We start from the raw sequence: 22,018 nt of genomic DNA on the forward strand, positions 1-22,018 counted from the left end.
AAACCTATTCCATTGAAATTATCTGTTCGCCAAGGCTGCCCCTTATCGTTTTTGTTGTTTGCTCTTTATCTTTAACCCCTTTGCCTCAGTATTATTAACTGCACATATATCCGTGGTTTTTCCTTGGCGCTGTGTGAAATTAAGATTTGAGCGCTTGCAGTTGATGTCACCCTGTTTTGTTCTGACAAAAAGAGTGTGCTTGAGACATTGCATTTGACTGGACAATTTTGCAAGGTATCAGGTGCGGCTCTTAATCTAGATAAATAAAAGGAGTTTGCTGGGCCATTGAGTGCGACGCCAAGTCATTATGGTGGCATAAGCTGAGAATGCGGGCCCCTTGACTACCTAGGGGTTACTCTTCACCAAATTCGAAACAGTGGCGCCTACTGGGATTCTCTGATAGTCTCCATGAGGTGACAACCCCAGGCTTGGATGGGTAGAGAACTGCCAGTGTTCGCTCGGGCTCAAGGCTGCAACATTTTTTATTTGCAAAACTTGCCTATGTGCTGCAGGTTCTGCACTGTGCGAGGAAGAAATTGCAGGCGATGCACAGATTATTCGCTACATTCTTTTGGCGTTCCCAATGGAATGCGTCGCGTTAACCTATTTCTTTCTCTAGAGTCTGGTGGAATCGGCCTTGTTCACTTATCCGTGGATAAGCTTGTCTCGCGCTTTTTTTCTTTTTCAGATCTTCAAACCGCCCTTTTTATTAGCCGTGCTTATAAGGCGTCTCAGTGATCATTTGCCGTTCCTATTCGCACCGACGGGACACACGCGTCAGGGGCCTTTATGGGGATTCCTAAAGGAAGTTGCTAACACCTTCAATTTCCTCACTGTGCGCTTCTCTTTAGACTACCTGTATATCCTCTCCAGAAGGCAGATTACTTTGACAGTTAGAGTATTTATTCCCTGTACCTTTGTATCGGCAATCTTTTCTGGAGTTCCTTGACACCACTGCTTCAAAACGTGTTAGGCGAATGTGCATTTCTTCTGCCCCGAAAACATTCTTTTTTAAGCTCCACACGTCAATGCTGCCTGTGAAGGCACGGCTTCACGCTAAGAATATGCTTGCACCATGGACGGTGAATTGTAGCCTGTGGAATACACCAGAGAAAATACACGATTTTTTTTATATTTGCATTGATGCTATCTTCTTCTGGGACCTTTCTGTTACAACGAACAATTAAGAAGGACATTGACATCACACCCTGCAGTATTCGTTTTTTGCCCGCGGAGAAAAACAGTGCTGTGCCATAAAATAATTTATGTTGCTAGGACTATTTAGTCTCTGGAAGAGCCGCATGATGGAGCGCCACGCCGAATCACCACGGTCGTCGAAATCTTTGCTTCGTGAACAGTGCGTTTGGGTGCAGGGAGTTTATGCTGCCCTGCCAGGCGGTGGTGGTGAAAACATTTATTCAGAGCGGACAGGAGGTGTTTGGATCAGCCCATAAGGGACCGATCCTTACAAACACTAGGTGGAGGTCCCTAGTTTGGGGCCCCAGTTTCGGTAGCCGCCGCCCGGGCGCGCCCGACTAAGGCTTGTTTGGCCTGTAAGTCGTGGCAGCCGAGCAGGGTTGCCTCCCAGTCCTCCCGGGTTGGGTTAGGGATGGGGGGAATGGCCGGGTTGGAGGGGCAGGCCCACACCATGTGATAGGTGTCCGAAGACACCGCGCTACAGTGCGGGCAGTTGCCGCTAAAGGAGGGGTCGAAATGTTTTAGGGCTGCCGGGCACAGCAATGTATTGGTGAAGAGGCGGAGAAGGAGCCGCTCATCCGCCTTCTTGAGGCCTTTACATGGGCTAGGGTAAAGGCGATGGTTATCTTGATAGTAGGTTGCGATATTTTTGAACGTATAGACCGGATTAACATCGGGTTCCTGATCAGGTGGGGAGGAGAAAACAGCCCGGTGAGAGAGCGCGCGGGTGGCTGCGTCTGCTGCCTCTTTTCCTGCCAATCCCTGATGAGCAGGGGCCCATATGAGGTGACGCTGCGCGAGGTCCGTATCCCGTATGCAATTTTAGTATATTAGATAGGCTAGGAAGGGAGTGCAGCCTTGTTCGACGTTCCGACAGGCCCCTCGCCAGTCGGTGATTATGTATTTTGAATTGGAATGTGAGGCCGCGAGAGCAATCGCGACCTCTTCTGCTTGTGTTGCTCTGCGGGCTCTGAAAGTGAGGCCGTTAACTGTGTTGCTGTTGTGAACTACCGCGGCCGTGTACCATCCCCCGTGGTGAGGGCCGGAGGCGTCCACGTAGTATACACCTGTTTTGTTGCCATAATATCGGGCTAGCGCTTCCGCTCGTGCCAGGCGCCGACCATTATGGTCTTCATGTGACATGTTTGCTGGAAGAGGCCGCACGTGGAGGGCACGTCTCCACAGTTCCGGGATGTGAAACCTGTCTTCCATTGGAGGGGTGTGTTGGATATGGAGTCGAGCAAGAAGGCGGCGACCCGACTCTGTTTGCGACAAGCCCGTGTACTGGTTTGTAAGGTGCGCCTTCCGGAGCTCCCGGAAAGTATTCACCACCCCAAGGGCCATAAGCCGGCTGTTTGAAGTAGTGATGGGGAGGTCAAGGGCACGTTTAACAATTTTGCGAAGGATGACCTCAAGGGCGTCCTCCTCTTGTTTCCGTAGGTGGAGATAAGGAGTCGAATAGAGAATTCGACTAGTTACGAAGGCGTTTGCCAGCCGCAAGGCATCCTTACTTCGTAACCCTCCGCGTTTGTTGGAAACCCGGCGGACCATGCGGCCCACCTCGTCCCCCACCTTACGGAGTTTGGCCAATGTAGTGTCTGGCCGTCTGTGTTTGTGAATGTAGAGTCCGAGTACCCGTATCTCATCACTTTCGCGTAGGGGACCACTCTCGAGAGAAAGAGATATTTTAGTTGTGCACTTCTGTGAGGGGCGGAGGTGCACAAATTCCGATTTTTGAGGGGAACATTGAAGACCGCAGCGGCGGGCGTAGTGGTCTACTATCGTCGCCGCTGTTTGCAGGCTGGTTTCAATGTCCCCTGTGCTGCTGTGTGTGGCCCACAGAGTGATGTCATCAGCGTACAGGGCGTGCTGCACACCGGCGACACCATCCAGCTGGGCCGGCAGGTGCATCATGGCCAGATTGAAGAGCAGCGGGGAAAATGCCGCGCCTTGAGGAGTTCCCCGCGTGCCGAGTAGGTAAGGACCATGCTCTCTATCTTGAATTCGAATGTAGGAATGACGATCCATTAAGAATTGGCTTATGTATCGGAATGTGTTGAGGCCACAGTCGGTGTGACTTAGGTTAGTGAGTATGATCTCATGTGTTACATTGTCAAATGCCCCTTTAAGATCCAAGGCGAGTACTACCCGGTCATTATGGGGGCATTAGAGGGGGTCAAGGAATTCCAGATTGAGTTGCAGGAGGACATCCTGTGCGGATTTGTGTGGGCGGAATCCGAACATGGTGCTCGCAAAGACATGTTTGTGTTCAAGATATGTAGATAACCGATCCCGCACCATCGTCTCCATTAGTTTGCCCGCACATGAGGTGAGAGAGATGGGGCGGAGGTTATCTGTGTCAATGGGTTTGCCAGCTTTAGGAATAAAAGTAACCAAAGCCGTTTTCCATTCGATTGGCAGGGGCGTGTCCCCGCGCCAAATCGCATTGACGTATTCCAGGAGGGACTGGTATGCCAAGTCGGGCAGTTTCCTCAAAAGCTTGACGGTGACCTTATCCCGTCCTGGCGCAGTGCCCCGTTTCATTTTGGCGAGAGCCGCCCGCCGATCATGGAGCTGGATAGGTTGATCCAGCTCCGTGTTTTCTCTGCCTGCATAAGAGTACGCAGATCCACGGGGGTCTTGGGCTGTACACAGATACTGGTCCCGATGTTTCTGTGCCAGTTGAGTCGTGTTGCCGGGAAAAGCGTGCATGGCTTGCTGCAAATGTTTTTGTGTTTCGGTTCGTGTTTGGGTTGGGTCGATTAGGGCTCGAAAGAGACGCCACGTGTTTCGGCTGGACATTTGTCGCGCGGCCGTGTTTCATCTATCTACCCAGTTGGAGTCGGCGAGTTGGGCCGCGTACTCTGCCGCTTTCTGGGTAAGCTCGGCAATTCGAGCTTTAAGCTTTCTATTGTGTTTTTGGCGTCGCAAACGGCGGACGAGGCTGCGACGGGCTTCCCAGAGGTGTAGAAGGTGGTATCCACGTCCGTGACCGCCTCTGAGAGCTGGATGTATGTTTCATGCGAGGAAAGGTGTGCCAGCAGCTGTTGAGACCATGCTGTGTAGCCTTGCGCGGAAATGGGTGTATTATCAAGTGAGTTAACATTTTTCCTGAATTTCGCCGAATGTGGGATACGGGCTTGTGTTCTGGGACGCTTGAGGGGGCGTGTGCGTAGTGTAGTGTTAACGATGCAGTGGTCGCTACCGAGGGTCTCCTCGGTGTTGAGCCAGTGTGCGTGTCGTATGTTGCGAGTGAAGGTTAAGTCCGGGCACGTATCCCGTGTCACGGAGTTTGCTAGCCGTGTTGAGTGCCCTGCCAGAGCCGCCTAGCTGGCTGCCCTATATGGATGGATGTGTGTGCCTCCCAGAATTTTGATGTTTTGGAAGGAGGGTTCATGCAGGGGTAAGGTGGCCTGGTTTTTGTGGTGTAAGCGTCCTTACACTTTTATTTTCGGCACTATATCTGTGCAATAAAAAAGAGCTGTCGTGGCGGAGTGGTTAGCGTACTCACCTCGTACTCCGGACGCCCTGGTTCTATTCAACAACTCTGCCTATTTTCTACTCAGATTTATTTATTATTGCTTCTGGCATTTTTCGCTCGCGGCCAACGCCGCCGTGCCAACGCAATGCCAGAGGCCAACGCGACACGGGCGCTGTCGCGTTAAAAGAAAGCGGCGCCGTAGTGGAGGTCTCTGGAATAATATCGACCACATGGAGATCTTTAACGTGCACACGCATCGCTCAGTACATGGGTGCCTTTTGCGTTTCGCCTCCATCGAAACGTGGCCGCCACCGTCGGGTTCGAACCGGGGTACTCTGGCTCAGTAGACGAGCGCCTTAACCACTGAGTCACTAAGGCGGGTAACGTGTTCGGCATGAAAACTTGTTTTTAGGAAGAGAAAGTGAGTATCCACTAGAAGTAAGCAAGTTATATTGAGCCCTTTCATGTCCTGATAAAAACACAGCGCAGTAATTGTCTGCGAACAACGAAAATCGGTTTTTGTTACCCGCCGCGGGGGCTCAGCGGTTAGAGCGCTCGACTACTGACCCGGAGTTCCCGGGTTCGAACCCGACCGCGGGGGCTGCGTTTTTATGGAGGAAAAAACGCTAAGGCGCCCGTGTTCTGTGCGATGTCAGTGCACGTTAAAGATCCCCAGGTGGTCGAAATTATTCCGGAGCCCTGCACTACGGGTACCTCTTTCTTTCTTCTTTCACTCCTTCCTTTATCCATTCCCTTACGGTGCGGTTCAGGTGTCCAAAAACATATGAGACATACATATGAGAATACGTTTTGGGGAGATGGGTCGCAGGGCAAAACTTGACGATCCTTTCCGGTCTTGAGAATGATGATCATTTGATTATGTCGTCAATCCTTAGGTGGAATACCCTTTTCACCGAGTTCAAATATTGAAGTTGTCAATAGTGGATTTTATATCTGCATGGCAGAGGTTGCGAATAACAGGGCTTGTGATTTCATCCGCTCCAGAAGCGGTGTAGTGTTGCGATGCATGCCCCTTAGCTCGCACCGCTGCTGTTGGTAGGGGGCCATCAAGTGTGGAGTTAGAAGGTTGTTGTGGGTATTTGGACAAGGTGGTATTGGAGTGTCGTCAATGTAACGCGTCCACAAGACGTCTGCGTGTTCCTTCGTGTTCCTTGTGGGACCCATGGAATTGTTGGGCTATTATTTTGACTGCACGATATGTGGTCGATATGGCTTTGTCGGGTTCAACAAGACTGCGGATGATGGACCAGGTTAAAGTAGTATCGAGGGTTCCTTTCAAGGAGGCTTAGAACTGTACTCAATTCTGTTTGACGAGTTGGGTGGATTAGTGCTGGGCTGCTTCTGTGATGGAGGAAATATGCAGGCGGAGTTTTTAATGGTGTCTGTGCTGTTTGCAACGCTTTATGAGTTTTTCTTGCGCCTCCAAGAACTGTACAAGATGTCGACCGACCTCCGGTGTGGTGGCCGTGCGTTGTATGGTTTGAGTAGCGGAAGCATGAGTATCTCGTAGGTGTCCACACTGTTATGTTCGCGATCCCTTCTTCGGGTGTGTGGGGGGGGGGGGGGGTGGCATTTACGGAATTCTTCCCAATTAGTGATTTTCGTATCCCCAACGATAGCTCTGAGCTTAGGATTGGAGACCGGTGCACTAGGAATGTAATGGCCACTCTCTAGGGTCTGCCGGAAGTGCGGTAGTGTGACGTTAACAGCTTTCTGCTTTAAATATGAACTAGGTGTGGTGTGTCTGGTGTCTCTGTTGCGCAAGAGGTGGCTATTTGAGTTTAAATAAAGGTGCTGTGTTTCGCCCAATATTGAAGGAGGACTTCCAGTAACATGTTAATCCCAAAAGCTGGGGCGGCGTGGGCCACTGATACTATGTATTTCGATACATACACCGCGACTCGTAATAAATCCGGTGTGAAAATTTCGTAGTAGCCTGTTAGGGTCGTCCATTACGCTCCTGCTTCTTAGAGACAGATCACGTCGAGTGTAGCAGGCGAGGTCTGAATAAAAAAAGTTGCAACAACAAGGCTATGGATGGTAGGATTGAAAACTTTATTAGGAAGCGAGTTTGGACCCTTTTTGGTCTCAGGGACACCACACAGCCACCACATTACGCGCCTGTGTCCAGGCCACGTAGGGTCATGGCACTGGCCCTCCGGTTCACACAGAGAAGTTGGGTGTCCGGGTCCTGCGACGCAAGGACGGCCTCCGATTCTTCCCATGCTTCGATGGCGGGCTGTCCCTGCGGGGTAGGATCGGCAGGGCAGCCGAAGGGGATGTGGTCCAGGATAGCATGGGATTCTCCGCAGAGAGTCCAATCTTCGGATACAGGGCGGAAGTCAGATAGGACCTGAGGGGTGGGAAGAGTTCGGGTCTCGGGTCGCCTCCAGAGGATTTGTTGGGAGTGGGATAGGCGGGGTTTTGATGGAACGACTGACAGCTCTACGGACGTATCTCCGATTGATATCGAGCATCTTTATGCGTCAGTGATGTCATATATGTTGCTGATGAGCATGAATACCTTGGTTCTTGGTTTCTTTGTCTAGTACCCTTACATGGGACTGTTTGTTCCCCAGAGAAGTCCGAAATGCTCCTCATCTGGCCTAGGAACCAACGCTCCCCCCGCTCCCCCATTGCCATCGAACTGAATGGGGACCCGGTACCGGAAGTTGACACCCTCCGCGTATTGGGCCTGCATATCCAGAACGATGGCAAAAACACCACCACCCTCAAGAAACTCAATCAGGTTGCAGGCGCGATATCGCATCTCATCCGAAGAGTTTCGGGCCATTATAGAGGCATGAAGGAGCGCGACCTCTGTCGCCTCATTCATGCCTTTGTCCTCAGCCGTGTGCTCTACACTACCCTATACCTATAACTACCCAAACAGGACATAAATACTTTGGATGCCTTGATCCACAAGGCATTCAAAGTCGCACTTCATCTTCCCCTCAACACCCCCCCAGACAGATTACTAGGCCTGGGCCTCCACAACACGATCGGGGAACTCGTGGAGACCCATCGACAGGCCCAATACATAAGGCTTACACAAACCTCCACAGGCCGGTATATCCTGGACTCCCTCGGAATCAGAATACCGGCCAACGACCCAACCCTCCTCCCCATTCCTCGATCCCTTCACCGAGAGCTGGTCATCAAGCCACTGCCAAAAAATATGCACCCCTCTCACCATGAGCAGCGCCGCAGAGCCCGTGCGAAGGCACTCCACTGAGTGTACGGCTCCAATCCGGACGCCGTATGGGTGGACGCCGCCTGCACGGGTGACGAAGCAACCGCAGCCGTGGTGGACTGCTCTTCATCCGCCCTTCTCACACAACATCTCCCCCCTGACACCACCCCAGAGGCTGCAGATGAAGCGGCCATCGTATTTGCCATCACCCGCACGGAAGCCCAGTACATTTTAACAGACTCTAAAACTGCAATTATTAATTTTGCGCGAGGCCGAGTCCACGTCCCTGCTTTTGGCATACTGGGCTCGCCCGTTGCACCCCCACCCCGCCATGTAGAGCTTATACGGGTGCCTGCGCACTCCGGGAATCCCGGAAACGAGGCCGCCAACCCGAGGTTCTTTAAACCGGGTTCAGGTGGCCTCGGATCGGGGATTCGCGAGGGAGCGAATGCACTCGTTCAGCGAGATGACACAGGCCTACAGAGCCTCGCGCCAGCTCTACCCCCCGCCCCACCCCTCCCTAGATAACAAACAAGCAACACTCTGGCGCAAACTACAGACACACACACTCCCATCACCCCTGACCCTAGCCCACTATCGCCCCTCCTTCCCCACTCCTGCCTGCACCTTGTGTCCGGAACCATTCGCCTCTTCCCTCCACATCCTCTCCCTCTGCCCGGCGGACCCTCCCCCGCGCGGCCTAGAGGACCTCAAGACCTGAGAAGACTGGGAGACCGTGCTGCGCTTGGAGGACCCGGCCGTGCAGACAATCGCCACCGGCCGGGCAGCCAGTGTTATGGACCTTAGGGACATAAACACTTGAGTGCAGTGGGGTCGTGCGGAGAGCCAGGGGCATGCCCAGACTTCCTCTCCAACAATAAAGTTTTTCTCTCTCTCTCCCCTTTCTTGCATGGACAGTGTTCCAAGACGCGCACGTAGCGTTGGAGGTTGGCTACTGCCTTACCTAGTTCCGTACCGGTCTACTTCTTTGCATCTCGATGTCAGTGCACGTTAAAGATCCCCAGGTGGTAGAAATTATTCCGGAGCCCTCCACTACGGCACCTCTCTCTTCCTTTCTTCTTTTACTCCCTCCTTTATTCCTTCACTTACGGCGCGGTTCAGGTGTCCGACAATATATGAGACAGGTACTGCGCCATTTCCTTCCCCAAAAAATCAAATAATATTTTAAAAATGAAAATTCGTTTTTGGGGAAAAGAAATGGAGCAGTATCTCTTTCACATATCGGCCGGCACGCGAACCGCGCCGTAAGGGAAGGTATAAAGGAGGGAGTGAAAAAGGAGGGAAGAAACAGGCGCCGTAGTGGAGGGCTCCGGAATAATTTCGACCACTTGGGTATCTTTAACGTGAACTGACAGCGCACAGCACACGGGCACCTTAGCGTATACTCCTAATTTAATATCTGGTACGGGTCGCATTTGGACCCAAGTTAATAAACTTATATCTGGAAATGTGGCGGTGTGCTTGAAGCTTGCTTACCAGTGACCGATGCTGTGGGATACATAGCAGACGAGTCATATGGGTTTGAAGGGGTAGCAGGCCGTTTCTACCCACTAGTAATAGACGCAACTGGGAGGTGTCGTCGAGCTGAGCGTTATAATCACTGTCATTGATTTATTGAGCATGCGGGCTTGCAGGTTCTCACCTCCTTGGGTTCAAGATTTGAGGTGGGGCATGAGTTTTTCTGTCGGGTCCTTGTGGTGCAGTCCGTGTATTTTTCCTCGGGAGACTCCGTCTCGTCTCGCCAGGTACTGAGTCATTTCACGCCTTCGGGCATGATTTGAGTGATTTTCCTTACTAGTTCGGATACCTCCTAGTGGTGGATTCTGATTATGAAGATGCTAGAGCCCGGCCGCAGACGAACCAGGTATTTAGAATCTTCAGTTTGAATTCCACATGCTTGAGCTACAGCTTGGGGTACTTGCTGACTAGTCAAAGCCTTGACAAGGAGGCCTTTTCCGGCCGTATCACGATTTTGATGTCGCTATTTGGAAGCGGTGGAAGCTTGGATCGTTTTAAAGACTTTGCGTTGGGCTTCTATTTAATGAACGATGTTGATAGTATTTTGTTGGTAGCCGCCAGAGGGATGCCCGCACCTGGAAATTGGTCACCATTAGCGATGTGCCGTTTCGTGCGCGTGTCGAGGTTTGACGACCAATTGAAGCAATGATCCTCTGGCGGCATCCCCTGTGTTGGTCCCTCCTCCGTCGAGCATCGCTGGGAGAGACCGGGTGGAATATCCTGCATTTCCATTCCGTTTGAGTGTTCACTTCTTCCGGCAGCTTTGCGCGTCGAGTGCTGCCGGCTGGTACCAGACTGAGAAGTGGCGCTCTTATCCATCTGCTAGCTGACGTGACGCCCTGCCTCTCCGTCCGCAGCCGGATAGGCTTGCGCGTTGGCACCGCCTCGGAGGTCGTCAAAGGCAGCGTGTGTTAAAAAGGAACCTTGACGACCAGCGAAGTTGTCCAAGAGGTTCAGGAGCCGTTTAGTCATGTCTGAAGTCAAGATTCACGGAGCCCATGTGGAGCTGGTCCACTCAGTTCGGATCCTTCGAACCGGCGTCTTTTGAAAGCGTCATGGATCACTCTCACTGACGTTATAAGTGAGACTGAGATTATACGTTCTGGGAAGCATAACCTCTGTGATAACGTCAACTCACAAGCAGAAAGTCTCTCGAAGACATCGTCCGGTCGCCACCTCCTAGCCTGACTACACATCCAACACACCACTATCATGGAAGAGCGCGTATGTATTCTATCCCAATGAAGATGCGCCCTCCATGTGTGCACTCTTCCCGCAAACATGAACTGTGAAGACCATAATGGCCGGCGTCTGGCGCGGGCGGAAACCCTGTCCCGCCACTATGGATCGAAACCCGGCGTATTCTACGTGGATGCCTGGAGAGCGGGTGGGGCCAGTGCGAAAATGATTCGTCGTCTGAAGAAGGCATTCGTAAACGTGCTTGAATATAGCCAAGCTTTTATGCGTTGCATATTGCAATCACTCACTTCAGCCCTTGGGCGCGGCCGGGCAGCCACCAAACCACGTGACGTGACGTCACGACAGCAGGAGGAAAAGCTGGGCCCCAACTCGCGCGGTCGCGCGCAGCCGCTGCCACCACCTGACTCCCGCTCCTTCCGCTAGGGGCGCTGCGCCGGCGCGTGACTTCACGGAGGAAAAGCTGGGCCCCAAGTGGCGCGGTCGCGCGTGGCCCCAGCCACCACCTGACTCCAGCTCCTCCCGCTAGGGGCGCTGCGCTATGATTGACGTCACGGCATATGTATAAAAGAGTGGCGCTCCTTTGCCGGGACAGTCTTATACCCCTGTCACACGGGCATTTCAAGGGCCCTCGAACCGATAGTCTATCGACTCAAAGGCGATCGAGCGCTGCTACACGGGCAGTTTCAATGGCGATCGAGTCAATAGCCTATCGAGTCAACGGAGCAGCACGGAACTCCATCGAGATATGCAACGCATTCTTGGCTTAACCAAGCTAAGCCTGGCCATTTTTTTTACCATTGCTCAAAGTTTTGTCCCCGTGGGATTTCTACGCTATTATAGCTAACGTTAAGTTGTAGTATACTCGTTCAATTCGAAATCTACTACAAAGTAATTTGTATAGAAAGGAAAAAATGTTGCAGCTTTCATCGCCTTCCATCATTCTCACTTCTTCGGCCTCTGCTTCTTTAAAACAGAATGAAAATGCTGTTTGCTTTCTTTTACGCAGCCTTAGACACTTGGCCGCTTCGGCAACGCTCAGCCAGCAGCATGCATTTTCTGCGTCTTGCGATAAGAGCCGCATGCCCAGATACCTACATCAGGCATAACGCCCTGTCGCGGGCAACAGTCTTGCTGCAGCCGACGTTATTCATCCATTTGGTGAACCACATAGCTTCGCTACATGCATTGTAGACGTTCAGGTTCACCGATCGGCAAGAATACATGTTTCAGTGAATGAAACTGCATGTTAATGTGAGGATGGTAGCGGCAGACACAATATTTTACAATGTGAATATGAGGCGAGGGTGGCGAAGAATTTTGCAGTCCATCAAGTTCACGAAGCTTCGGCCCCTCAGTGATAAAGGCACTCGACTGCTGCGCCAGATTACGCGGGATTCATGTAGTCGGCTGAAGCAGGGTTTTGATGGAGCCGAAGCTCGAAAGGCGCTCATGTGTTGTGCGATGTCATTGCACGCTATAGATACACAGGTGTTATAAATTATTTCGGAGCCCTCCACTACGGCAACTATTTATTTCTTTTTTCACTACCACTTTCCTCCTTTTTCTTACGGTGCGGTTGCGGTGTCCACCGATATGAGACACAGCACCGTTTCGTTTCCTCAAACAGCCTATTTTGCAAAGGCCAATTTTCAGTGCACAGAGCACGGCTGTTTTCTTTCTTGCTGTACGTCGGCAACAGGGTAAAGCACAATGAAGGGTAAAAATAAGATCTCCACTTCGCCTAAATCTCAGGTTTTAATTTGGCATTGTTTAAAACTTCGATGCAACGCCGCCAGTACACAATCAGCGTTGAAAGCAAGCAAGGGTTTCACTTATACGTTGAATTTGTTGAGCAGAAGCCTCCTACTGAGCCAGTACTTTTTTGTGCGCTGATTGCATTGGCTGGCGGTACCTAATGAACTAAGCTCCGGCTCTATTTGCGGTGAGAGTCTGGTGTGCCTAATTCGGCTATTCTTCAACGCGGCTTAAAAGCACGTGTTGATGTTCGCCACTAGTTGGTTTTGTAATTGTCTCGGCCGGATATGTTATGGGGTTCTATTTACCCTTTTTTGTACACATTCATTGCTTGTCCGCCGGTCAAATAAACTTCCATTTTTGTTTTCAATAAGCGTATGTACCTATGGCTAGTCAACCTGTCTTCATAAACTACTTTATTTTTTATGAACTCTTCCGAAACTTGGGATCACTTACGTTCACCTTGCAAATATGGAGCGATAGTTTAAGGTGTCCGTGCGGTCGGTTGGGGATTCCTTGGAGCACTATTACGCCGATATCGGCGCGCTTTTCACGAGACGTCACTTCATCGCACATTATAATCCGTAACGCTGTTTAGTGGCCCTTAAAAGTACGTTTTCCTTTAATGTCTTTTGCGAAGACAGCTGTGCGACATGCTTGCACAAATCCTCTGTTAGTCCTCCTGAACAAACATCGTCATTTGTGAAGAAGTAGAGGGCCCGGCTGCCGACCGAAAGGTCTCCGGTTCACTTCCGCTTAACAAATTTTGAAGCAAGAGCTTCACTAGCCTAGCGGCACCGATTTCGTTGCGCCTGCACGAATGACTTTCAACACATAGTGGAGTTACGTAAGTAACCACGTGACGCACCACGTGACCCGCAGCTGCTGCAGTCGCGCGCTCCGCCGTCGTCGCGGCGGCTGCGCGCTGCCTATCCAGTGTCTTGCTATGGACGAAGCAGGTCAGCCGGAGCCGACGTCCTCGAGATTGAGTACTCGCAGACGTCGGGCCGAGTCTGATCACCCGGTCGACATGGCCAACCTTGCGAGGGAAATAGAAATTGATAGCGAGCGTAAACGCGCTAAACGGCCTGACATAAGCAAGGCAGGGCGGGAGCGTCGCCTGGCTCGACGGCGAGATAAAAGATGCCGAATGAAGACAGCGACGAGCCTTGTTAGCAGCCGAAGCGGAGGCTGGCGAGCCGCTGAAAGTGAGTTCTCGTAGTGCGGAATCCACAACGACCCACGTGGTCCATCTGTCAGACTCTGCTTGCGCCACGAAAGCCTTAAGAGGGGACTTTTCGTGTAATCCTTGCTTTTGCTTGCATTACTAGGGTTAGCTGAGCTAAGCTGCAGCAATTTTTTTTTCTTTTCAGCGAACCTAGTTTTCTATTCCAATACACCCATTCCACGATTTTAGATTTCCCAGTCGCGCGGGTGCGGGGTTTTCCTCCGAATCGGATCATAAGCGCTTTTGTTTGGTGAAAAACGTAATTTAGCGAAGACCAAAGACGAAAAGAAAACTATGATGCTGCCGCTCCGTGGGTGGCCTTCCGGCTGCCGGCCGTGGCCTCCATGTCATGCCTGGCGGCGACTTCCGCTCCCCAGGTCGTAAGCCGTAGTTGAATATACGGCTCCGAGCTGGCCAAAGCAGCCTGCCACAGCAGCGGACTGTTTAAGGGCCAGGAGGCGGGGGCCGAGAGTGCCGGACATGCATAAAGAATGTGAGCATAGTCTGCTCGGGGGTGGCTGCAGAGCGTGCATTCCGGAAATAAGCACCGGGGTGAATAAGGGCAAGGCGCGCAGGTGAGTGGAAAGTGTGGCCCTGTAAATGGCGCCACCTGCTCTGTTGGAGCTTAGAGAGGGACTTGTGAGTGAGAGGGAGGGATAGGCGGGAGTACCGGTGATGAAGGGTGATGTCATGGAATGTCAGGAATAGGTAATGCAATGTTATTCACCGCCATGATGTCTTTTCAAATCGAGGATTTACATCGGTCATATTTCATGGAAGTTGACAGGGATAAATGTATTTCTTTTATTTTCTTATTGCTGCTTACTAGTAGTAACAAGTAACACCGTTTGCAATCCACTCTTGTGAAATAACTTCCGCTGGCTCTATAAAACACAATTAGGCGGCTGCACCTCACACTTGCCGTATGCATTGCAATGACACCCTGACGAGGGTAAAATAAAAAAAGAACTCCATGTAAGTAGACTCAATCTACGTTGACACCTAACACAAATCATAAAAAGCAATCTTGCACTACTTTGCTTTCGCCTAGAAACATCAAGTAAAGACGCAACCTTGTGAAACCCTTTCTCCTCGTACACTGCCGGGAGGCCATGATAACAACGCTTTTCGCAATGCTGCAGGACGTCACCGTCGGGGACAACCTCGACGGCGTCGCCTACCTGGGGCCATTTTCCGAGTTTGTGTCATAATAAAAAGCGTCATAATCTGCGAGAGCGGCCGCACCTGATTGGTCCAAACGCCGGGAGCGGAGGTCGGTTTGGTTGCGACTGTGGGCGGCGGCAGTATGTCAGTGCGTTGCGGTTGCCACAGCGAAACGTCGAGCTTCGCTGTTGCTCTTTGCCGACAAATGAAACGAGACCAATACGAGAGAAGAAAAATTCACCCGCAAGTTTAGTTGCCCATCGGATTCTATTGTAAAAGGGTAATATGAAAGGTGCCTTTTTTTGCCTATTGGACTTGATTTGTATAGTTCAGATACCTTTTTCTGTTGTGTAAAGCTGCATCACTAGGGTCTTGGCAGTGCCACGTGCCAAGGGCAGTGCCAAGGAAGAAGGGGTGCCGTAGTGGAGGGCTCCGGAGTAATTTCGACCACCCGGGGATCTTTAACGTGCACTGACATCGCACAGCACACGGGCGCCTTAGCGTTTTTCCTCCATAAAAACGCAGCCGCCGGGGTCGGGATCGAACCCGGGAACTCCCGATCAGTAGTCGAGCGCCCTAACCACTGAGCCAACGCGGCGGGGCCCGTCTAATTTGCACAACCGAATATTACGCAAGCGAGGAACCCAAACTACGAGGGGGTAAGTGGTATATCGTTGTGTCGCTGATTTTGCCGCGTGGAACCGTAGAAGGAAAGGCTTTCAGTGTCGGTCCAGATCTATAGCCAAAAGCTCAAGCCCGAGCATCCTGGCCTCTCGTACTGCAGGCGTGGAGCGCACGCGACGTTTGCAATCCGTGTACGTACGCGGTTTGAAGCAGCCGCGCTGGGCGCAGCCGACGCGATGGCTGAGCCACGGTAGACCAGTTGCAGCAAAACTCTCCAATAACCAAGCGTAGCCAATCTGCCTAGCAGCGGCGAAGATAAAACCAAAACTAGCGTGGTACTGTAAAAACACTACAGATGGCGCTCGCGTCTCTCTGAGATGAAAGTGGCCACGGAAGTTTGGCCGATTCCCGGGGGCAAGTTTTCCACCTGTCCTTAACTAAAAAAGTTGGTTTAGAGTGCAGTGCGGAGAAGAAACTCGATGTCATGCCCGGCTGCGCATTCGAGACGAGTAGCTCACCGACGATTGACACCGCAATCGACGTCGACGCCACGCAGAATACGAGGCAGCTACACCGAGTCTGTGTTTGGACACCCATTCGCCACTGTGGAGTGAGTGAAAACGTTGTCGCTGCAACTTCGCGTATGGACAACATCATTCGCCTACTATGTCAACAGGACTGTGACGTTTTTCGTGAAGGAATGACAAGATAGCAGCGACGTCAGCCCCGAAGAGAAGTAGTGCATGTCGTCAGTCGAAAGCCATTTTATGAGCGCTAATATAACCATGCGTTTGTATTTATGCATTGTATTCCAAGCCGAAAGCTTTATATATATCCTGTTGATTAAAAGCCAGTAGTGTGCATCGCAGCACAAACAATCCGAAAGCCATGGGGATGGCAAGAAGTGGAGAAAGAGAGACAGCTTTAGTTGCCACAGGTGTTGGGAATTAGGGCAGGTGGGTCCTGTGCGGCCGCCATGTGGACGCGACGTCCTGGGCCCACGAAATGAGTCAAAGCTGATTGATCTTGTCGGGCTGGGTGAGGAGTTGGTCCCAGCTTTCCGCAGATGATGCTGGCAGGAGAGCCCGAGGGGGCAGGATATTTTCCCATCCCCAAAAATGTGCACCTGAGCGGCGGGCTATACGTGGTTGCAATTTGGGGAAGTCGGCTTGTATTCCCAATCGGGGAGTAGTGATAACCTTGAGTGTATAAGAATTGAGAGCGTCTGCAATCTGCGGAGTGGGGTGGTCTGTGCTCGGTCGAGTTGGAAAACGGCGTCTCGTCTCTTTCCGAAAATTGGTGATGCCGGCAAAAGTCAGGGGGATTCAGTGAGGGCGACTGGGTCCGTGGGGCTAGCTGCCTGGATTGTTAATCCCTGGGAAAGTCTCTCGGCCCCTTCGTTTCCAGAGTTTCCCGCGTGGGTGGGTACATAGATTGGGTTAATTTGCCTGTCGGGAGTTCAGCCGTGCAGGATGCGTGCGGGAGGAATGGAGATGCAACCTCCCGTGTAATTTAGGATTGCTCGTACTCAGCCACTGAGGGCTGGGCGCGTATGGCGGTCAGCGATGGCCAGCGCTATCGCTCTCCCTTCTGCTGCGATGGAGGAGGGGCGCGCACCGTGGCAGCGGAGATAAGGGTAGACTGCGCATGGTTGCACGGACCACGTAGGTTGTGTCATCTTGCCTTGCCGCGTCGACGTATGTTAGGTGTTCGTCGGCACGATAGAAATCACTGAGTGATCGGGCTTTGTTTCGACTGCGCGGGTCGTGTCAGCCACGGAGCGCGAACGTTCTTAGGTAGCGCTTTGGCAGCGAGGCGTCTATGTAGTGCACCTGGGAAGAAATGGAGAGGGAAGGGACTGGAGCAGCTTAGCAACAAGAAAAATTACCGGAGAAGGCGTCGCAGTCGAAACGCTCCTGAGCACTACTGGGAAAAGGGACTGCAGGTGGCGTCGGAAGAGAAATACTTAGCGCACAGCATGCTTCGAGTGGAAAAGTACCGGAAGGGGGCGGAGCGTCGGAGGCAGCAGGTGCCAGTATCAGACCACTCGCCACATGATTTAGTCTCGCCTGCGCTCACGCGATCGCAGTCATAAGTGTCGTTGCGAAGGGTTTCGTGACTGCGCGTGCGTCATTTTCTCTTCAGGCTCCCTTGTCGATGGTGTGTGTGTGTGCGGTGCAGTGTAATAGAACGGCGACGACATCAACGTCTGCGACCTGCGAGGGGACCGCGTCTACGGCAACAGGAAGACTAGGGCGCCCACGAAGGTCTTACGTCACCGGCTCCAAGGCACGGGAGACGAGACGTGCTGCGCAACTGCTGCAGAGGCGGGCTGCACCACAGACGATCCCGGCCACGGTACGAGCGCGGAAAGCTAGTTTCGAACGATTGAGGCTTTGAAATACGCAAGCGAGAATCGGACGTGAAGAAACAGAAGCGTGCGGCCAACGTCGAGTTGTGAGAACGTAAAGCGGCGGCCATCCTGCAACGTCGTGAAAACGACCGGCAGTCGCTACAACAGCGTGAACCGGAACCAATGCTGCAGAGGCACGAACAGGAGGCCCCGGTAAAACATATAATCTGCGGGACAATAGAGCTTTCTAACTCATACACGTAACAAGAATTAAGTGGCTCTGGCGAAGTTTCTTGCCCACCTCTTTTTCCGTTGATAAGCATGTGATTTATACTTGAATAGGATGCAATACCGCGTCTGTTCTTATTATTTGCTCGTTCTTGTTCAAAACCGCCTGTAAGCGGTTTTTGGTTTTTTCGGACCCAAGAGGTGGCTAGTTCTATCTATATTGACCGCAGCCACGTTGAAAGAATTTTGCATAGCTCGAGATTGCGCAGTTATATTCCAGGTTCAATCGGAGTTTCTTTGCCAACTTTAAGTTCCCCGCGGCCGAGACACGCGGGAATGCGGTCTTTCGTACTCGGCGTCTCCGCAGCGGCAAGAGCGACAGTCGAACTCGCAAACTATTGGACACCTTTAGCACACCGTGTTGATGTTCGGGAGCCCGCCCATCACGAGTGTGGCCACGCTGATTGGTCCCGATGTGGCGGCAGGCACACACGCGGCTGTCTAGGGTGCTTCGATGCTAGCGCCGGGTGCAAACCTAAACGACGCCGCCATATTGAATCACAACTGCCCTCCGCCATGTACCGCGAATTGCTCGACTGGTAGACCAGTGCAGCTCTCGCTGCAAAAGGCCGCTCAAGTTAAAGCAATTTGAAGCACGCCGAGAGCATGAATGGCACCGTTACAAACGCTAGCGCCGCTGATTCCGTGTGATTCAATATGGCGCCACCACTGAAGTTGTTTCCACCCCGGTGGCGCTGGCATCGAGGCATCCTACGGCTTCCGGGTACGTGGCGCCATCTGGCGCCCTCCAAGCTATCTGCGCATTCGTACTGAGGACACGCGGACTCAAGGCCCTCCGGTAATGGTAGCACGGTAGGCGGTATTGTAAAGGCGTCTAATATCTGCGCGGATGGTTATCGTGTCTCAGATGGCTGAATAACATAAACAGCTTCTTTCATCCTGACATGCGAAAGAAAGCACGCCATTGCTCTAATAGATGCTTTCCCATACAAAATGGAGCAATTCTTATTTTCCCGTGATGTGCGGTAAGAGGGCGCAGCCGCTGGTTGGTTCAGGCCGCCGCAATTCCCGCAGGAAAAAAATAAAAAATAAGTCGGCTTAAGATCGCAAATGCGAAACCCTTTCCCTGCCCTCATTCTACCTTAATTTTTCGATTTTTGTTATTTTTGTATTATTTCTGTTTTCCTGTTTAGTTTTATTTATTGCTTGTGTCAATTTTTTATTTTTTATTTTCGTTATTCACTTTTTCTTTTTATTTTTCAATTATTGGCTTATTTCATTACAGGCACGTTGCTTAAGATGTGCTGCTTAGTCAACTTTTACATTTTTGCTCTATTTACTAGACAACTTATCATTCGCAGTTCGTGCGGACAACTTCCGTCTACAACGTCCGTCTACAGCTTGCCTCCAGCCACTCTTGAGCAAAGGAATGCTTTCGCCTTAAAATGTTTTCTGGGACGTTATGCCACGCGACTATCCACGCCTCACCGCAGCTGCTTGGGTTGAGCCGACGGCGCTCGCTCGCCTCGCAACTATCGAATCACGTGACGCGCCATTCGCTGTATCAAAATGAGTGGCGATCGCTTACATTCGTGGTGGTGATAACTGATACCTGATTCAATATATGCTGAGGGTCCTTGTACCTAAGATTATAAACTTATTTTTTGAATATGGCGGAGTGCTTGGCTTGAAGCACTGTGGGACGGGTCGGCCCGGTATTGCACTGCCTCCGGGATTGGCCCTGGGCATATTAGCGCGGCGCGTCTTTTTCACTGTTTGCTCTCCTATCCTTTACCTATCCTACTTTGAGCATGTGGCAGCGAGCGTCGCTCGCCTTGAGTCAGTAGGCAGGCCCGTGCTCTTTCTTTTTGCTTCTTTCAGCAACAGCACCAGCAGCAGCTTACCTCCGTGTGATTTCCTTAACAGAGCTTTTGCTCGTGTGACTGACTGGGTTCAGCCGGATTGAACCACAGCTAACTTTTTGGAGCAAAAAAATCCACTTCTCGAATGCAAAGCTGAAGGTGAAATGACACATGGATTTGAGTTCTGGCTCGCCGCACGTAAGTTTTTGCTCAAGGGTTTTCAGAGCTGGTAACACGTTTTCTGCTCGGGGCTTTGGTGTTTATCAGTGCTTGTAGGGTAAAAATTGGGCGTCATGTGCGTCCAGGCGCGCGCCTATTTGTGCGATTTGGGCTGAGAGCTGGGAGGTGAATGTTGTGAGAAGGGGGTTTATGTTGTCATAATGTTATTCAAGAGACGTCCCTCTATTTCTTCATATGTGTTGGGGAGGGGGGTGGTTGTCGGTTGGCGAGGTAGCTCCACTCCCGAAGAACATGCACTCGGACTCACAAAAGGGACGACAAAAGGCGCGAGTGGACTATCTGCGCCGCAAACATCGACAGGCACAAAATGCTGTATACGTCGACGCAGCCATGTACCCCGATTCAACAAACGCGGTGGCGGTCGTCTTGGACACCAATTTCAAGGAAATCGTCAGCGCCTCCCTACGAAACTGCTCTCCCACAGTAGCAGAAACTGCTGCAATTGCCCCCGCAATCCAGCACGGCGATGCTACGGGAAATGAGTTAAAAATTATTACCGACTCCCAGTCCGCGTGTCGCCTCTTCCTCTCTGGCAGACTTCCACACTCCGTCGCTCCCATTCTGACTACCCCACAAGTTCAAAATTCCACATGCAAGCACCAAATCACTTGGACTCCTGGGCACGAGGGGCTCGAGGGAAACGAGGCCGCGGGCAGTCTAGCTCGAGGATATACTAACCGAGCGACTAACCTCCCCGACCTCTCCCCTCTACGTACGGCGAGCGCCTCCTCCTTCTCCGAACACAAAGACAAGTCTATCTCCCACCACACCGAAGCTAACGGCGGCAGAGGCGAGGGAATGGCGACAACTACAGACGAACACCTTTCCTAACCTACACAAGTACCACATAATCTTCCCCGACAGATATGACAGCATCTGCCCCTGGTGTGGCGGAATTCCAACAACATATCATGTAACATGGGGCTGCTCCTGTCCCAAGCCCCCTGAACTAGACAAACACCACTCCGAGGAACAGTGGGAGTCTGCCCTGCTCAGCTCTGACTTGGCGACGCAGCGAAAGCTGATATCTCAAGCAAGAGCATCTGCGGTGGACATTGGGGTCCTGAAATAAGGATTCCACCCAAAATCTGTATTTACGCCTTTCTATCCTACCTTTTTGAAATAAATGTTTTCTACTACTACTCGCCGCACGTGTGGCTGAGACGTCATAGCACGTGACCTGTAGCACTGATACCGCTCGTTCCGCAGCTGCGCTGACCGCCGTTCTGACCACTCGCTCTCGCAAGTTGCGTCATGGCGGCTGCAGTCGGAGGCGACTTGTTGAGCTCGCGTGATGTGGGCCAAGTGTGTTGTTCTTCTTGAACTGGCCAAGACCTTGTCCCATTCTTCTGCGGAGGGAGCTGGCAAGAGTCGTCGGAGGGGTTTGCTAGCGCTTTCGCATAGCATAGAGTCTTGGGGGCTTGCGCCCCGTCACCGTAGTGCGGACATGCTGGGTCGTATTCACCGTTTGTCAATAAACAATACGTCAGGGCTACGAATTGCCTTTGTTAGTAGGCGTAGGATTGTCGTGGCTTGCACCCTGTCCAGGTCGGGGTTAGGGGCGGGATACGTGGATCTTAGCTCGCAGTAAAGTTTTGTAATCTACGCTTAGGACCGAGCTGTCTCGGCGGGGGCGTCGGTTCTCTAGAGGTCTCCTGTCCCCCGGATGGTTAAAAATTGGGCTATGTGGTCGACCCCTCGTTTCCACAGTCACCTGCGTGAGCCGGAACTCATACCAGATTGATGTTGTGATCGAACGTTCGGTTGCGCAGAATTCGCATTGCGAGCGCGTTTACCTAGTTTTTGGCGAAAGTTTGAATGGCGTTGTTAGAGTCGCTTTGAATTGTTTTAATGTGGGGATCCGCAATGGCCCCAGAGCGACAGCTAATTCCTGTGCCTCGCGTATAGAGCT

Source organism: Amblyomma americanum, chromosome 11, assembly GCF_052857255.1.
Source record: "Amblyomma americanum isolate KBUSLIRL-KWMA chromosome 11, ASM5285725v1, whole genome shotgun sequence".
Lineage (NCBI taxonomy): Eukaryota > Metazoa > Arthropoda > Arachnida > Ixodida > Ixodidae > Amblyomma > Amblyomma americanum.